This window comes from Macaca mulatta, chromosome 7, assembly GCF_049350105.2.
Source record: "Macaca mulatta isolate MMU2019108-1 chromosome 7, T2T-MMU8v2.0, whole genome shotgun sequence".
Lineage (NCBI taxonomy): Eukaryota > Metazoa > Chordata > Mammalia > Primates > Cercopithecidae > Macaca > Macaca mulatta.
Genome location: NC_133412.1, coordinates 38,979,454 through 38,997,932, shown reverse-complemented (window position 1 = coordinate 38,997,932; position 18,479 = coordinate 38,979,454). Strand labels below are relative to the sequence as shown.

Below are 18,479 nucleotides of genomic sequence, written 5' to 3'. Positions count from 1 at the left end.
ACAAGAAATGATAGGTCTTGTTATACCTGAAAATATTGATAATATAAAAAATATTCCTTATACTGCGTGTTGGTGAAAAACACGGGTATCCGTACAGAGCTAGGTCCTCTGCTGTTTCTAACCTTTAACTCACAAAGAAAGGATTAATTGTCCCATTTTACAATGAAGAAACTGAATTTCAGAGATGTAAACTCACTCGCCCAAACTTGTAACGCCACTAGAGAGGAAAAGCCTGGTGTACAGAACTCCACACTTGAGCTTGGCTGCTGTCTCCACAGCCAGCCTGTCCTAACATCTGTGGGGATTAGGGCAAGAGAGCAAATGGACACCATTTATCTAAATATTTCTAAGTCAACCTTCATGTTTTCCCCATGGGGGCCTTCTTTACAAGGTATACATATGTGCCATTGTCATACTCTACTCCTCAGAATCCAGGTTAGTAGCAGCGTTTCCCGCCCTCTGATCTAGCTCATATGAGTTATCTCAGCTGTCCTTCATCGGCCTTTGGTGAGCTGGAAGACTGGGCATTTCGTAGCTTCATGTAACCACAGCTACTGACTAACAACCCACATGTCTTTAGCTCTTATATTAGTTTCCTGTGGCTGCCATAACAAATGATCATCTACTGCGTGGCTTAAAACAATAGGAATTTATTCTCTCATAATTGTGGAGTCCAGAAGTCCAACACCAAGACATCGGGAGGGCTTCCTCTAAAGGCTCTAGGGGAGAATCCTTCTTTGCCTCTTCCAGCTTCTGGTAGCTCCAGGGGTTGCTTGGCTTGGGGATGCATGTCTCCAGCATCTGCCTCTGTTTTCATGTAGCCTTCTCCCTGAATGTCTGAGTGGCAAATCTCCCTCTGCCTTTCTTTTATAAGGATACCTGTCATTGGATTTAGGGCCTCAGAGGATCTCATCTCAAGATCCTAAACAAAGAGTCCAGCAAAGACTCTTTTTCCAGAGAAGGTCATATTTGTAGGTTCTGGCAAATAGGTTATGGACATATCTTTTGGGGACCACCATTTAACCCAATACAGTTCTGGATGCCACCAGCTGGGCTCAGCCAGGGATAGGGAGATCATTGGATGTGCACAGGCATAGATGAGGCCAAAAGAAACATGGGAAAGAATCACAGTATGCCGAGAAGGAGCAGGAGATGAACTTGGGGAAGGAAAGGAACGTTTACTGGGGAGAGCTGCAGCAGTTGGCACACCAGGGCCCAGTGCTGTGGCATGAAAGCCCAAATACATTTCAACAGTCAAAGTGCATTAAGTTTCTACTCTGTGAGGTCCTACGGGAGAAGTCAAGACATTTCAGCCAATGCTGAGGCCCATGGTTTGCAGATTGGTGACAGGAATAGCAAAGAAGAAAGAACCCTTTTGTGATAGTAATTCAGTTGGTCCCAGGATGCAAACCATGCTGGGACCTTGGTAACATTACAATGGTGAAGGCTGGCAGGAAGCCATGTTGCAGTCAGATGGTGGCTGAAGAAATGATTTCCAATCCAAAATACAGCTCAGCAAAGGATAGAGCCATAAACACTAAGCAAGGGAGGCCAAGTATTAGATTAATCATTGATAAATGATATCATTAGTCATATTAAAAGGTACCATTGATCAGGTATTTACTGTGTATCAGGAGGTTCTGTGCTAAACATTTTTACTGAGATCAATTTATTTAATGCTCACAACAGCCTATGAGGTAGGCGCTATTCTTTAGGGAAAATATGAGACTTGGAAACATTAAAGAACTTACCTAAATCCCACAGCCATTGTGGGGCAGAGCTAGTATTCAAAATCTGGATGACTTGAGTGTTTCTTTCTTTAGTCCTTGACTGAGCAAATGGGTGGAGATCTGCCCATATCTGGCAGGGGCCAGCCAGTGCCTAGGAGTACAAGGGGATGCTAAGTAAGTCTCTGGGAGGGGAGACATAAAAAACTAGGGCCTCCATCAAGCACGCTGGAGTTCACAATGGAGCCTCAAGCTGGGGACTAGTCAAGGAAGCCAGCCAGACCAGTTGGCGTGGACTGAGGTAGGAGGCTGGTCCTGCAGACTCAGCTATGGGCTAGCCCTGGAGATGGCAGCAGCTGTGTGTAGGGGCTTTCATGCCCCAGAGCTTGCTCCTTGTTCATGGAATAGTGGTGAAAGTAAGGCAGGCATTCTTGCAAAGGAAGCAGCTCAATGATTGGGAGTGAGGAGACTGTCTCTCTACTAGGAACTTCCTGAAGCAGGGTATGGGCTATTTTGGTTCTTCCTGTTTCCAATTAAGATCAGCTTAGGAGCAGATTGGAGGCAAGGGAATGGGCCAGGGGGATGGGCCTCAGTGCCCCCAGCCCTGAGAGAGTAGAGAGGAAATGAGGTGGCAGCTGACAGACCCAAGTCTATGTGCATGTGTGCGTCCATCAAGGGATGGAGGGAGATGGGGGACTTGACTTTTTTTTTTTTTTTGATAACCCAGTTACGGGCAGGGGACTCTGACTGCAATTTCTCATAAGTTTGCCTCTGGCTTCCACATCCTACCATCTCAGAGTCTTTGTCTTCCCTGTGTAAAAAGTTAAGGCATGTACAAGTTCAGAGAATTTCTCAAAATGAACTTATTAGCACGTTAGTTGTATAAATAAGTATTTTAATTTTTGTGGTGCACATTAAAGTTGGTGGATGGGAGACTGTCAGAATTCTTAATCGTCATGAAATATGCTCTTAATAATCAGTCTTATTAAATCTAAATGAAATGCCTGTATGAGGCCCTATTTTAGTATTTTCTGAACTCACTGCAGCTTTTTTATCTCAAACAGCAACCACAGTCATTCTAAATCATCATCAAATTAACTATTTATGTTCCCCTTCACAAATGTTCCCTTTCTCCCCCTGCTCTGCCTCTCCACCAGCCTCTCCACAAATCTCCTGTTTTATGAAGAAATAATCAGCTCTTGCAGCTCAGCGGCGGGCACCCTTTGTGCGCTGGAAGGGAGATCCAGTCATGGGGCAGAGCGATCCCCTGAAGCTCCAGTAGTGCAGGGGAAGCATCTCCTCAGAGGAGGCTATTCCTGAATGAGAAGTCCTTGGCGTCAGGGAGCAAGAGAGTATGCCCACTGGAGCGCAGCCTTTGTAGAGAGACATCTGATGGCTCCCTTAGTCAGCTTCTCTTGGCAGAAGGCCAGTGAAAAGGTAACGCCTCATCTCCATTCCCTTCAGATGTGATTTGGAGGAAAGAAGCTGACCAGTTTTTCAAGACCTTTTCTGTTCTGCCTTTTGGAAGCATAGCGGAAGTTTTCCAATGCAGAGATATGAGTTGGCCATAAACCATGGTGGCAGATACAATGCAATGTCATTTCAAAGTCTGGAGAAGATCATGAAAGAGTTGCACCCACAATCTTCTAAGATGCAGGGAGGAAGAAAACTCAGAGGTGACACCTTCTTTGTATGGACAAATTTCCCCTCCCCTTACTTTAGGACAGTAAGTTGGATTTTTACTAGAAGAAAAGGAAAGAGAGAATGACGTAGTGTGATATGAGAGCGTGCAGAGTACAGGTTTCTTATCCTATGATGACTATCATCTTGCCCTAGCCCCTGCAGGAGGCTGGCACCATCCTGGGAGCCCCGTGCCGTGGGTAGGGAAATGGAAGAGATCTGCCCAGCTTCATTCAGCCTTTGCCACCCTCACTTCCCTCCATTCATCAGGACAGCCTAGGCCAGGAGCCTCCCTTTCTTCAGCCCTTCTGCCTTCTGTTGTTACTCTGTTCTTTTTCCAAGGGTGGAGCTGAAGCTGGACCTTTGGTCAGGGCCATCACTTTCAGGTCCATTAGTGGCAAATGGTATAGGGGCCAGCTAGATATGAAAAAAGCTTTACATTTTTCTATGGAAATGTCATTTAGCAGTAAGTACAATGGACACCAAAGCTCACCTACTTGAAAAAGAGGGATATTCTCCCAGGAGGAGGCAGAAGGAGGGAGTTAGAGAAAGTCTCAGCACCACCAACACTGTTCCATCCCACGTGGGGAGCTTAATTAAGGCCAGGGGTAGTGAAGCCACTTTTCCAAAGTGACACAGCTGTTAGCACAGAATCTAAACCATTTGGCATAGCTCCTGGTTCTGAACATAGGATCTCTATGACCTTATGGGAAACGATTTCCTCTCCTTCCTCCTCCGTCCAGCCTTTCCTAATCGCTCCTCAATACGTCTGGGCTCTGTTTTGGCATCTGAGCCGCAGGGGGATTTTGGGGGTTTGGAAGGAGCTTCCACTGTGATGGCAGATCTGGGTTTGAATCCCACATCTGCCACTCACCATCGAGTGACCTTGGTCAAATGAGATAACCTTTCCGGGTCTCAGTATTCTCATCTTTAAAATGGAGGTAATAACATCTTCCTCATCAAATTAAATGACAAAATGCATGTGAAATTCCTGACGCATGATAGGTGCTCAGTAAATGCTACTTCATTCTTTCCTTCCACAAGAACGAATGTAATCAATTTAGGAACAGGATTCTGGACTGTGTTTGGCATCATTTACATGCTGCCATTACACAAACAAAGATGTTTGAGCCTGCAGTTGGCACTACTTTTTTGTAAACTGAAGTTGTCATTAAACTGAAATGAACACAGTATGTCAAGTTCAGCTATTTTTACAACAGGGAGAAAAACGCATGTCACTTAAGGACATAGCCCCCATCACAAGGAGCTGGGAAGGCACATTTCTGAACACCGACATGAGGCAAACCAGGGGCTTTTTGTAAGTTCAGCTGTGCCCTGTGAATGTGATGGTTTCTGTTCTCTGTCGTGGCTCAGATGGGCCAGAAGCCCAAAACAAAACGGTGGCATACCCTCTGCGGGCCTTGCAGGTGGCCAGTTGCCAGAATGCACCTGAGTCCTGGTTCTTCTCAGTCTCATATCTGGGATCCTCACATCTGAGCAACGTTGTAGACTAAGTTTCTTCTCATCATTCATTCTTTCATCAGACATTTACAAATATCTGCTTTAATCCTAAGCCCAGGGGACACAACAATTATCATAGAGCACCGAATAACCAAAATGTGTACAAAGTAATATTGCACTGAAATGATAGAAAGTGACATTGAAATAGGTAAAATAACCAAGCAACAATCGAAAACAATTGCATGTCAGCAAATCAGGAAATGGCTTTCAACAATGGTCATTTAGAAGGGAGAACTAGGTTTTGCTGCAATCACCTATACAGCAATGGAAAAAGAATTGGATTGCAACTCGGGGTAGTTAGGTTTAAATCCTAACTTTTGGTTCTGGATAAGTACTTTGTTTGAGCCCCCGTTTCCTCCTGTGTAAAACTGGAACTATAAATACTTTCCTTATGGTATTTTCATTAAGAAGATTAAAGTCAGTAAGGTTCTTGGAAACACCTAGTACAGGGCCTGATACATAACAAGTGCTTGGTGAACAGAGGCTGAATTTGGAGAGGCTGCAGCGAGGGTCAGAAGCGTCAAACAAATCTCACATCAGATAAGGTTCAGGCAGCGTGACTTAGAGCAGATGGCTCTTCTATTATCCAAATTAAATTGGATGAAAAATTCACCCTGGAGATTTTTAGGTGAATTTAAATCCTGTGTCTCCTTTTCAGTGTTTCAGCTCCTTCCCTTGCCCACCCACTGTGTAGAGTTGTTTTTCCTTTAATTTCCTCAACATTTGCCTCTTTCAAACTCCAAGGGGAACTCTTTTGTTCTTGTGGGCCTAAACTCTTCATTGACAAAGGAATTAGGAAGTCTATGGGCCAGGGAAGTGAATCTACTTTGAGGCTTCATAATTAGTATCTGCCTCAAATAGCTTCTTCTAGTGCCTATTTAAAACAGAAACCAACTTGTTCTCAACTCCCTTGATTACCCTCCTGCCTTTTGCCCCTTCCATAAAACAATGATTGTTTATTTTAATTGATACCAGAAAGTCACAGAATCATAGGATTAAAATGATAATAAGTGATGGTCAGGGCCCGGCAGGGTCTGGTGTCCTGGGACTCCTTGTCCAGTGCTCTCCTTCCTCACACAGTCTCTGCTCCGCGTTCAGGTGCTCACTTAGTCTTACCCCCCACCCCACCCTCCTCAGCCCCTCCCTGTATTGGACACATGCCTCATTCACTTACAACTGATACAAGGAGCGCATCTGAAATGTATTCTGCAAGCACAGGATCAGTGCATCCTCATTTCCCCTGAGTGAACTTATCAAAACCTATGATTGTTTTATTGCCTTCTTCTCATTGTCATCGATACTGTCATTCTTAAAAAAAAAAAAAAAAAAAAAAAAAAAAAAACTTCTGCAATTACATAGCAATGTTTGCTTTTCAAGGCACTTTTGTATACATTATTCCAGTTGATCCCCAGAAAACCTTGTGCAGTAGGTGTGGTATGATTATCTTTGTTTTATAGATGTGATAAAAACACAGATTCCCCTCAGCTCACACAGCAAGGCCAAGATGGAGCACCCACACTTCTGATGGCAGGCCGGGACTCTGCACTACACCTCTCTCTAGGCACCAGAGCTCCTCAGGGAAACTCAAACACCAGCTCTTGCCATCGTTTTCTGAAATTCCTCTTTAGCTAATTCCACCACCCCCATGTACACTTGCAGGCCTCTTTCTTCCAGGAATGATTATGCAGAAAATGGGAACTGACAGTGATAGATGGACTTTTCCATTTTCTGCTAACGTGGCTATGAAGTCAGAACCCATTTTAATGAATGTCCATTAAGGTCAAATTTGGAAAGCAGGTATTAAGAGTCATTGCCGCTAATTACACCCTGAGAGCTCTATTTGTATTTTCAAATTGGATAAAAAGGTTAGTAAAATGGAACGTTACAGCACAGGCTGACTCCCGGCTTGCTCTCCAAGTTTTCGGAAATGATCGGCTGCCCAGACTTGCTGAGAAATAATGTTCTGTCTTATTCTTGCCTCGTGCCTCACAGGTGAGCCAGCGCCATGAGGAGTGGCTGCCTCTTGAATCCTGTCAGTCTCCGGCAGATCCGATTACATCTGGGGCCCTTAAGAGTACTTCAAGCAAATGGCGCTGGTCTATTTTAATCCTGCTCCTTCTAGAAACCAGAAACTGTAAGGAGAGTCTTCCTGCTGACAGGTGGCTCCATAAAAGTCGTCCATCTGCTGCTAATTATGGCAGAAAGAAAATTCACAGAGCCGAGTTTTCAGTTTATTTGCTAAAGATCTCCAAAGGTGTAACTGTCTTCCCAGATCACAAGGCCATTCACAGCATTACATCTAGAGCGCTTGTTAATTATTTAAATAATTTACAACCCGGGGTGGCAGCGAGCATTTAACAGAAGTCTGGCTGGGTGAGGATGGGTTTGATGGTTGATCATGGCAGAGGAGGAGAATCTGTTTTCACAGCTCACAGAATCTAGACTCGCGGGGTTTTGTTTTTCTCCTTACCATTCTTTCCAAGGGAAACTCAAAAAGGGGCAGAATTGGGCATATTTTAGACTTGATTGCTTTGATTCCCAAACTCGAGTTCATCTCTCTCTGTTCTTTATGGTTTCATCTACAAAATGGGTACAATCTCTCAACTGTTTTACTCAGAAGGCTTTTGTGATCTTGGAATGGATAATTTATTTAAAAGTGCCTTGTATAGCGTAATATATAAAGAATTTTAGGTCCATGGAATAAATAGAAATGAGTAAGTCTGATAGGTCAGATGACAAAATAATTTAATAATAAAAGACAGATATTCTTCCCTTCCCTGTAGTTTTCCTTTCCTTCTCCCATCCAGATACCAGTAGAATTTAAAAGTTGCTTCCTTATTTTTGTTCTTAAAGAATTATATGTGTATATACATATTTCTCTTTTTCTTTCTGCAACAATAGCCTTACATTGTAATTTAGTCATGGGTTTATGGATCCATCTCCCTTTGCTAGACTGGGAATGATTTGAGGATGGCAACAATATCTTATTCATAGTTAATGCTCCCAGTACCTAGCAGGGCCTGAAACATTGTAGATGTTCAATATATGTTTAATTGAAGAGCCTTGACATTAAGCAAATGAAACAAAGGTGATTTTACTTTATGATGAAGTTATAGTCAATATTAAGCTTAATTAGTGGCACTAAATCTGTCAAATTCAATCATTTTTGACGTATTTGATGATTTTTCTGCAGGTGCTAGAAATACTATAAAATGCATTTTAAAAGACGTATAGCTTCAAGTTGGGTGTGATGAACTGGAACCCTCCTAATCTGTTCTGTAGGTTCTGTCCTTGAGCATTACACAGAACCTTACATACGACTCTGGTTTGCAGGTATAAAATGAAGGTAGGATTGGGTTAACCACATGACCTAAGTTACGTCAAATACTCTGATGGCTATAACGTGGAAGTCAGAAATTGGTCGCTAGTTGAATGATTTGCAGAGAATATACAGAAAATACACAAATCAAATGAAGTCATTGCATATGAAAATGGTAGAACAATGAGGCAATCGTGAGGTCAAATGCTAGGGTCCATGTCATGAGACAAAAGCGGTGCTAGGTCCCTCCTGACTCCATCTGGCCCATTTTTTTTGCATTATATTTGGATGTCCTTTTACCTAGATAATATTGTTGGAATATAATTCATATGGTTTTCTATATATTCAAGTTCTCATAGAAGGCAGGTTAGGAAAATAAGTTTTGATAAAAATGACATAAAACAGCCCAAAACAATGAAGAAGTCTAAAAAAGTGACTAGAAAAGAATTGGCTGGGATAGTGAAAAGATTTTTATTGCAAAATGTCCTATTAGATAAATCTGGTTGCATTTGCTGTTGATTTTATTTTTAAAATGTTTTATTCTGCCACTGTTCTTTGCAGACTTTCTACTTCTGGTTTTTCAATGTTTCTCTATTCTTTGAAATGTTACATGCATATGGAAGCGGCAAAGTGGGCACTAGATTGGAATAGGCCTCTCAAACCCTACCATTGTTTGGATCTCAGTTTTGAATTAATTACCTAACTTACTTTGCCTTTAATACTTCCTGTTCTGGTCTTACCAACTTCTTACCTTGTGACCCAATCCTTTGAAGCTGAGCTTCACTTGGTCTCATTTCTCTGTGCATTTCTTGGTTGCTTTCCTTGATCTCTCCCTCTAAATAGATCTATTTTCTAGATCTCTCTCAGCAAGCTCTCAAGCCTGCTGGGCAACCTCTTCTGGCCTGGCTTGGCCTTTGAAAGCATCACGTCTTTCCTGGTCCTTCTGGCCCCTTAAATAGGACTTGGCAAGACACTAGGTGGCTAAACTTCGTGTTATGGGAACTTTTGGTTACAACCAGACTTCAATGAGTCTTCCTCCAATCTCTCTCACTTTTCACAGTTTTTCCATTCTCCATTTTACTGTTGCATAAGTTCCCATGGCAGGATTTTCCAAAATCTGGTTGTGCTCAAAGCCTTGTATATTTGATTGAAAGAAACATTGCCATGGCTCTTTCTTCTTCCTTTTCCTATAGCTAATTGTAAGACTTGAAGAAAATGAAAAGGGGCTCCTACTTGGGAAAGAGCTGGAGAATTTTTGACTCATAGTCTGTATAACATGAACTAATGTATATTATACATTGTTGTATGATATTCCTTATTGACATTGTCTTTCTAAATATATGGTTGATTCCATAGAAGGTAAATACTTCTCTCTTCTCTCTCTCTCAAGTTTAACACCATGCCTGCACATACCGTAGGATCATTAAGTATTTTTTTCTTTTTATATATTTTTTTATTTCAATAGCTTTTGGGGTACAAGTGGTTTTTGGTTACATGGATGAATTGTATAGTGGTGAAGTCTGAGATTTTAGTGTACCCATCACCCAAGTAGTATACATGGTATCCAATGTATAGTTTTTTGATCCCTTGCCGCCTCCCTTCTGAGTCCCCACAGCCCATTATATCACTTGTATGCCGTTGCATACTCATAGCTTAGCTCCCACTTATAAGTGACAATATATGGTATTTGGTTTTCCATTCCTGAGTTACTTCACTTAGAATAATGGCCTCCAGCTCCATCCAAGTTGCTGCAAAATACATTATTTCATTCTGTTTTACAGCTGAGTAGCATTCCATGGTGTATATTTAACACATTTTCTTTATTCACTCATTGGTTGATGGGCACTGGGTTGGTTCCATATCTTTGCAATTGTAAATTATGCTGCAATAAACACATGTGCGCCGGTGTCTTTTTGATATAATGGCTTCTTTTCCTTTGGGTAGATACCCAGTAGTGGGATTGCTGGATTGAATGGTAGATCTACTTTCAGTTCTTATGCAGTGCACAAATTCTGCCTCTTCACCACATCCACCTTGACATCTATTGTTTTTTGACTTTTTAATAATATCCATTTTTGCAGGAATAAGGTCATATCTCATTGTAGTTTTAATTTACGTTTCCCTGATGATTAGCGATGTTGAACATTTTGTCATATATTTGTTGGCCATTTGTAAATCTTCTTTTAAGAAATGTCTATCCATGTCATTTGTCCACTTTTGATGGGATTTTTTTTTTCTTGCTGATTTGTTTATTTGTTTGAGTTACTTGTATATTCTGGATGTCAGTGTAAGATCATTAAGTATTAACTATAAAAGTCACCATAGTCTGTCCACTAACTCACACTTGAGTGTTATTGTTACCACCAAACAGCTGCTGAGAATCATATATTCTTATCTCTTCATTTTGTAAAGATGAGATACCTTTGTAAATCAAGGCCAGTGAGGTTATACTTTTGTTTTTCAAGAAGAATTATTAATGAGAGTGTGCCAATAACCCTAACATGGTGTAATGATGGTCTATGTCATCCTGAATAAATAAACAATTATTTGGGGGTGATTTTGTGTTTTAGCAAAGATTATTTCTGTGATTAAGTGAATTATATATGCAAAATATTTTTTGGCAGTTATATTCTTAACACTCCAGTGTGTACCTTGATGTTTTGAGAAAATACCTCCATTGTTACTACTCTGTGGAGCTTTCGCCAAGGTACATTTTGCTTTGCTAGTGTAGAAATGGCCTTTCTGTGGCCACTAAGGATTTCTTGGCAATCCTGAATCAAAATGTCCTTGCCAGAACCTAATTTGGGGAATTGCATCTTTTTCCCACTAATTAACTCCATTGTTTCAATTAGGAAAGAACGATTCCTTCCAGCCCAGAACACTGTCTCTGAACAGGAAGATGGCTTTGAAATGCTTTCACAATGAAGGTAAGGATTTGTTGCATTAAGCTCACCCAGCATCTCTTGTGGCCAGAATTTCAAGGTGGCTGACCCTGTTTTTTGAGCGAGAATATGTTGGAATCAGAGGGTTATATAGAGTTGGAAGTTATATCAAAGGAATGCAGGGGAAGCTAAAACGATCTTATTGTTCCCATTTGATGGATGAAGGCTCCCTGAAGTCAAGTATCCAGGCTCATCACAGTTAGAAAGTGGAAGAATCAAGTTGAGAGCATAGGTCTGTTCTCTCCTTGGATAGATAGACTAGTTCTAACTGACTCAAGTGAATGTCACATCATTAAAATTGATTTCCTTAGAAGTGTAGTAACTAGCTGAGTTAATCAGTCATAAATTCTAAAAGCCATATCAGCCACTTGACTCTCATGGTACATGACTGAAGTGATACTTTTCACCTAGAGTAGACAGCATAGTCAGCAGTCTGTGATCTTTGGCTAGGAAATCTAAAATTACTTCCTCTCTATTAATGCAAATTATTATAATTAACATCAGTGATGTATTTAATTGCTATTTGTAAAAGCTACTTTCTATCTGCATTAAGGTTTGAAAAATAGCTATAAATATTTTGGTGGCTTGTGACAGTAAATTAATTGCAGTACTGACTTAAGAATGATTTAGAACCATGTTAATCTATTGGCTCATTTTTCCAAATTACTTTGCCCCTTAGCCAGAAAAAGAGAAGTTACCAAAGATACCTTTGCCTTTGACGGATGTTTCTTATTTGTTATCCCCATATTGAATATTTTAATGTTCAGGGAGAATGGTCGAATGTAAAAGATGCTTATTTGGCCTTTCAGAAGAGGCTCTAGGAGCTGATGGGAGGAGGAATAATATTAACTTACCCTTTCCTATTCTCATAAGAGTTCTTGTCTCATGTCACCCTTGGAGTGTTAACTGAGCACAAGACACAGGATCCAGGGTGGGACACATGTTCCATTCAGCTCAAAATATGCTCTAACAGCATATTTTGCTTCAACAGCATATTGAAGATTGTCAATGCTAACATTAAGAGGGTAGGAACAGAAATCAAACAACCTCTCCTACATCTTTAGTCTAAGTCTATATTATCCAGCTATTAATTTACAGGGTATCATCTCAGCTAATATGTCATTTTGAATCAATAAGTTCCCTGTTTTGATTCCTAGCTGTGTGAAGAAACATTGCCTTTTATTTATTTGCTCTGAATCTACACTTATAAAAACTCCATGTACTGTTATTTATCCTGATGTCACTGGTTTAATTAGGCAAGAATGGGAATACGCAAAGGCACCTGGCTGATGGTCCAGCCAGTGCTGAAGGTAGTCATCATGAGAACACCATGTCCAGGGTATTGTTTTCCATTGTTTCCAAAATTGCTAGTCTTTGGGGCACTGAGAATTGAAGCAAACGTTCCCCTCCCAATATTGTATTTTGTCACCAGCATCCAACTAGCACTACTAATATTCAAATTCTCATTCTTACTCAGTATTTCCTTCCTAGTGTTGTCTAGTATTTGGCTGATTTTTTTGTAGCTGTGCATTGACAAATATTTTTTGGTAATAATGATTACAAAGTCTGTAATTTGCCATCTTTTTCTTATCTATTAGGAGAAGATCTTCCTATTTAAGATTTATAGATTAAGTACTATTTAAAAGATTGGACTATATTGTAAGAACCTTGTATTAGTCAGCTCTCACACTGCTGTGAAGAAATATCCAAGGCTGGGTAATTTATAACAGAAGGAGGTTTAATTGACTCACAGTTCCACATTGCTAGGGAAGCCTCAGGAAAGTTACAATCATGGTGGAAGGCAAAGGAGAAGCAGACACCTTCTTCACAGGGCAGCAGGATGGAGTGAGTGCAAGCAGGGGAAATACCAGATGCTTATAAAGAAAGCCATCAGATCTTGTGAGACTCACTCGTTATCATGAGAACAGTATGGGGGAAACCGCCTCCATGATCCAATTACCTGCACCTGGTCTCACCCTTGACATGTGGGGATTATTACAATTCAAGGTGAGATTTGGGTGGGGACACAGAGCCAAACCATATCAAACCTTGAGGGCAAGGAATAGTTGACTTCATAATTTTATACCTAGTGGTGCCTAAAATAGTATCTAAAATATGGTAGATACATGATCCAAATTCTCTAAATTAGAATGAATGACTGTGGCCTTTTGTGGTTATCAACATATTGTCTAATGGTGAGATCAATTTTGGATGGAGAAATTCAATTTTGGAAAAGATGCTGACACATAGTAGTGAAAGATGAGGTCATTTGTAACTTCAGTGGGTGGTTCCTTATTTCATTCACTTAACAAATATTGATTGAACCCCTATTAGGTTCTAGGTGTTGGGCTAAGTTGAAGGAAACTAGAATGTGGTTTGAAATTCCTTTGGGGGCACTGAATTACATTTTTAAATACATTTTAATTATTATATCTCAACAGCGGTATAATTTACATAGAATGAAGTATGTAAATATAAAATGTACAGCTAAAGTTTTTACATTTATGTCCCCATATAACTACTACCAGATCAAGTTATACAATATTTTCATCACCCCAGAAAGTTCCCCCATGGCCTTTTCTGTTAATTACCTCTCCTACGTAAATAACTATATTCCAGTTTATACCAGCATATATTAGTTTTCTGTTCATCAACCTTTTATAAAAGAAATCATACAGCATATGCTTTTTTTGCATGTCTGTTTTATTTTACTGAATATACTCTTTTAGAGATTAATCCATGTTGCATGTGTCAGTAGTTTTTTTTAAAGTTAGTAGTTATATTTCCAGAATTATATTATTTAAAATGGTATTAAGAGGACTCTGGGAAATGGCAGTGTCAAGGCAACAGTTTTTAAATCTCTGGAACCACCCATTACAAAAAGTCAGAGTAAGATAACAAAGCCAAAACACCATGTACGGTATATCTACAACAAAACCAAGTGAAAAGATATCCCTACAAATGCCAAGCATTGAGCCATACTAACCAAACTACTATAGTAGACAGTGACACAGAAGCTAGACAGGGAAGATCCAATGCGTGTATAATAGGAGTTTTCAAAGAAGTTTCAAAGAAGAAACTGAAGTATGGAAAATAATTAATATTAATTAATATTAAAAACTATAATTCAATCAAGCTTTCCTGAAATAAAAGTAAATAAAAAATATACACTGGAAAAGGGCATGCTATTACTGAGAAAATCAATTCACAGTGGCCAAACTGGCTTAAAAATTTAAGAAAAGACTTCTTTATGAGCACCCAGATGTAGTTACTGGCATTCACAAGAGAGGGGGAAAAAAATCAGTTTGTCATCAGTCTTTTCAAAAACAGCACTTTAACCTGAAGACGATGAAGAAACATATTTAGAATACTCAAGGACATAAATAATAAGCAATGGAATTGATGCCCAACCACACTGATCTTCAAGTATAAAGGTTGTGGCAAAGTACTATATACATACAAAAACTCAGAGAGTGGTGTTCTCATTTGTTTTTCATCAGGAATTTACCAAATGGCTGAAGAAACATGGACATAAAGACTGATGTCTAACAGCAGCATTCAGAATTAATTTTAACATTCTTCTGTAATAGGAGCACCATCATGGAACACATTGACATTTCAGTCCAATGACAGACTGCATATACAATGGTGGCCCTATAAGATTATAATACCATATTTGTTTCCTTAGGAATGTTTAGACACAAATACTTAACATTGTGTTACAATTGCCTGGAGTATTCACTATAGTAACATGCTGTACAGGCTTGTAGCCTGGGAGCAATGGGCTATAGCATATAGCCTAGATATAGGCTATACCATCTAGGTTTGTTTAAGTACACTTGATGCTTTTCCCACAAGGAAGAAATAACCGCACAACACATTTCTCACAATATATGTCTGTCGTTAAGTGATGCATGACTGTATTTATTCTAAGAACAAAAGGCTTGAGTGCAAATGAACCTTTGAAGTAAGTCTGAATTATAAGAATAAGGTATAGTCAAGGATAAAATAACGGTGTTCAAGTAGTTCAGGTGTTTCAGTATCAGAAACAAATTTATTATGAATTAATCTTCCTTAGGAAAACCACTGGTTGTGTAAGATGAAGTTCTGTGTATGATAGTGGAAGAATAGCCATAGGCCAGTATCCATGAACTGTTGCCTGCATATAGCTTTTGTAAGGATCCAGGAACAAAACACCTGCAAAGAATTCACAGACAATCCATACCAACACAAGTATACCCAGGCTATACCTTCTGCAAACAGTCACCTTACACAAAGTTTCCCTCAGGTTAACTATTTCCAGAAGTGGATATTGGCCTGTTCTGGAAAATAAAGTTAGTCATTCTGTATAACCCTGTCAAGAAAGGAGATCTGCAACCTGTGGTGGGTACAAGGTGATACACTGAAGGCACTGTCTACAGAACTGTGAGGGATTTCTGAGCTTGAAGCTTGTTTCACGTGGTCCTCCTGTGAATGTCTACCTGTAATCTGAATACCCGAAGCATACACATTGCATCTGGATTTGCGTTACCTGACTTTGGTTACAAAAAGCCATCCTCTTCCATTGCAGCAATACTTTCAATTTGTGAAGGACGTGTGACTCATCCACACCATGGAACTCAATAGGATTGAAGGTCTGCCTCAAGCCGCTTGTTCCAGACTTATTCCAGTTCTCTGGCTACATTTGCTGTATGCCCTATGCATCCTACTTCCACAGGAATGGCAGTCTGGGACATTTGAAAAAGTTGAAGTGCCCTGTTGCATGTCCTTGGTCCCCAAATCCAAGGATTGTTATTGTCCCCAGATTGTATTGCTTGCAGAAAGATGGGACACAGTATTTGAAACCAATGGGCTAAATTTTGCTAAATAACATCTTGTTTTATTTATTCACAAATAAAAATAATTTTGAGATACTCTATAAATAATTTTATTGAAAACAACGTTCCTTTTGGAATTGAACTGAAATAACCATGTCAGAAGCCAACAAGCAGATGGTAAACTTTGTTTCTGCTGACTTGGGCAGATTTTCCTTAAAGCTGAAGAGGGGCTCCATGCCCTAAGATCTCAATGCCTTCTCGTACCTTTCAACTATATCAGATTTGGATCATTCACCGAAGACCCACATTTATTTCTAGCCTATGTAATCTCAGCGTTATCACACTATTTAATTACAGTACATGATTGACACCAGGAATGCTGAAATGTAATCCTGAAATTGTAGAAAAGTATTAAATTCTAGTGTTAATGAACCCAGCATATTTACTGTTTCAAGGTTTTGGGAGCCTGTAAGATATTTTTTGTTCTTCTGAGTAATTCTACAACCGTGTTTTGCTTATTGAGGTCACTAAAGGTCTGTTAGGTCAGTATATTTGTGGCTTCAGTTTTTCTGGTTCCTGGCAGACCTGAGGTAGTTCCTGACTTCCTCTATGATTTCTATGTTATCTTTTTCCTTGTGATATCTTTTCCTTTCAGAGGTACTGCCCCTTCTGAAACCTCTATCTCCATGATTCAATGGCATTTACTAAACAGTCATTCTACACTAGGCATTTTGTTAGACACATTCACCTTTCAAGTTAAGTTAATATACATATACAGTGACTGTATATGGTAGGAATATTTGTCCCTTCTTTTTCAAAAGATAAGAAAAACTGAAGTTTATTAAAGGAGGAACATGCTTAAGGCCACAGAAAGTAAATTGCAAATTTAGAATTTGAATATTAAGGCTTTGGCACCGAAGCATCTGGTCGTGCATCCTAAAAGGAACATTTGCTAGCAAATTACTTACCTGGGTTTCCTATTTATTACAAGTGAACATAATTTCTACTTTATAGGGTTGTAAGAACCACAGATAATATACATAAAATGCCTGGCACAGAGCCTGAGACATAACAAATGCTCAATGGTGGTGGTGGTTGTTCAATGCTTTTCATTCAATGTAACTTAGAGACAAGTGTTTAGGCTCTGGAGATAGAGATTTGTACATGAATTCCATCTCCACTGCTTACTAATCATTTAATTTCTCATTTAATTCCATTATCTGAAAAATGGGAATAATAATAGTGCTACTTGATAGAGTTGTTGTGAGGATTAAATAAAATAGTGTCAATTAATTTTTAAAAAGTGCTACTTCCCAGCAGGCACTTAATAATGACCAGTTATTACTGTCCTCCCTCAGTGCCAACCTGTTCTCAGAAAAGGATCAGGCAAATTCCTGTACCCTAAGAACTAAGTTATTGAGAAGTCTTACTACAACATTCCTCTCAGATAAGTTATTTGGCTCAAGATTTTAACATCTACTGGTGAATTTTTTGGAATCAACAGCACAAGCTGGTAAAAATCTGCATCTGCTAGATACGTGTCCCAAATGTCAAATTTCAAACTTTGTGAAAAAATCCACCTCAGAGACACAATTTGGTACTGAATCCTTTAGTTTAGGTCTGGTCCACAGAATGAGAGGCTCTCAGATGGGACAGATCTTAGCAATTTATCTGGTCTGATCTTCTTACCATCAATTCCTGGTAAGCTGTTACACCCTCTCTGTGCAAACTGACTCACTGCTAGGGATGAAGGTTAGGTCCACTCCTCCCCTGTACCCTTCTAAATTGTCGAAAGGACTCCTTTCTCTTATTCTGCACTCCTGATTGACTGTTGTAGGGGCAATGCTGTAATGCTCTGTGCCAGTTCTTGTATTCATGTTTAAGTTCAATCTTTAACTTTTCCAGAATCTATGACTGGCCTCCTGAATAGAATAGAAGCTCCCTGAGGACATGGCTCATGAATTAAATTGCTTTGAACTAATTATTAATAGCAACTCCTGTGTTCTGTGCTGTGCTATGGGGAGTACAAAGAAGTTGGTAATAAATAAATAAGTAGGCCAGGTGCGGTGGCTCACACCTATAATCCCAGCACTCTGGGAGGCCAAGGTGGGAGGATCGCTCGAGCTTAGGAGTTTGAGACCAGCCCAGGTGACAGGTGAAGCATGGTGAAGCCCCATCTATACCAAAAATACAAAAATTAACCAAGCATGATGGCACGCTTCTGTGGTCTCAACTACTCAGGAGGCTGAGGTCGGAGGATCTCTTGAGCCTGGGAGGCAGAATTTGCAGGAGCTGAGATAGTACCAGCGCACTCCAGCCTGGGTGACAGAATGAGACTCTGTTTCAAAAATAAATAAATGTATAAGTAAATAATTGTAAAATAAGATTTTCAGCCCCAAATCAACAACAGCAAATCCATTTCACCTCTCCTATCAGTGCTGACCCTACTCTAAAGTGGTTTATATTCAGAAAA

At 39.8% G+C, this 18,479-nt stretch overlaps 1 long non-coding RNA gene across 1 annotated transcript in view; it reads left to right on the top strand.

Moving 5' to 3' along the window:
* Positions 1 to 10,804, top strand: part of LOC144329723 (uncharacterized) — an 80,040-nt gene extending 69,236 nt beyond the window's left edge. Inside the window, exon 3 of the long non-coding RNA XR_013395333.1 lies at positions 6,921 to 10,804. This is a non-coding gene — a long non-coding RNA (uncharacterized LOC144329723). The remainder of the gene's footprint in view (positions 1 to 6,920) is intronic.
* The last annotated feature ends 7,675 nt before the right edge of the window (positions 10,805 to 18,479 follow it).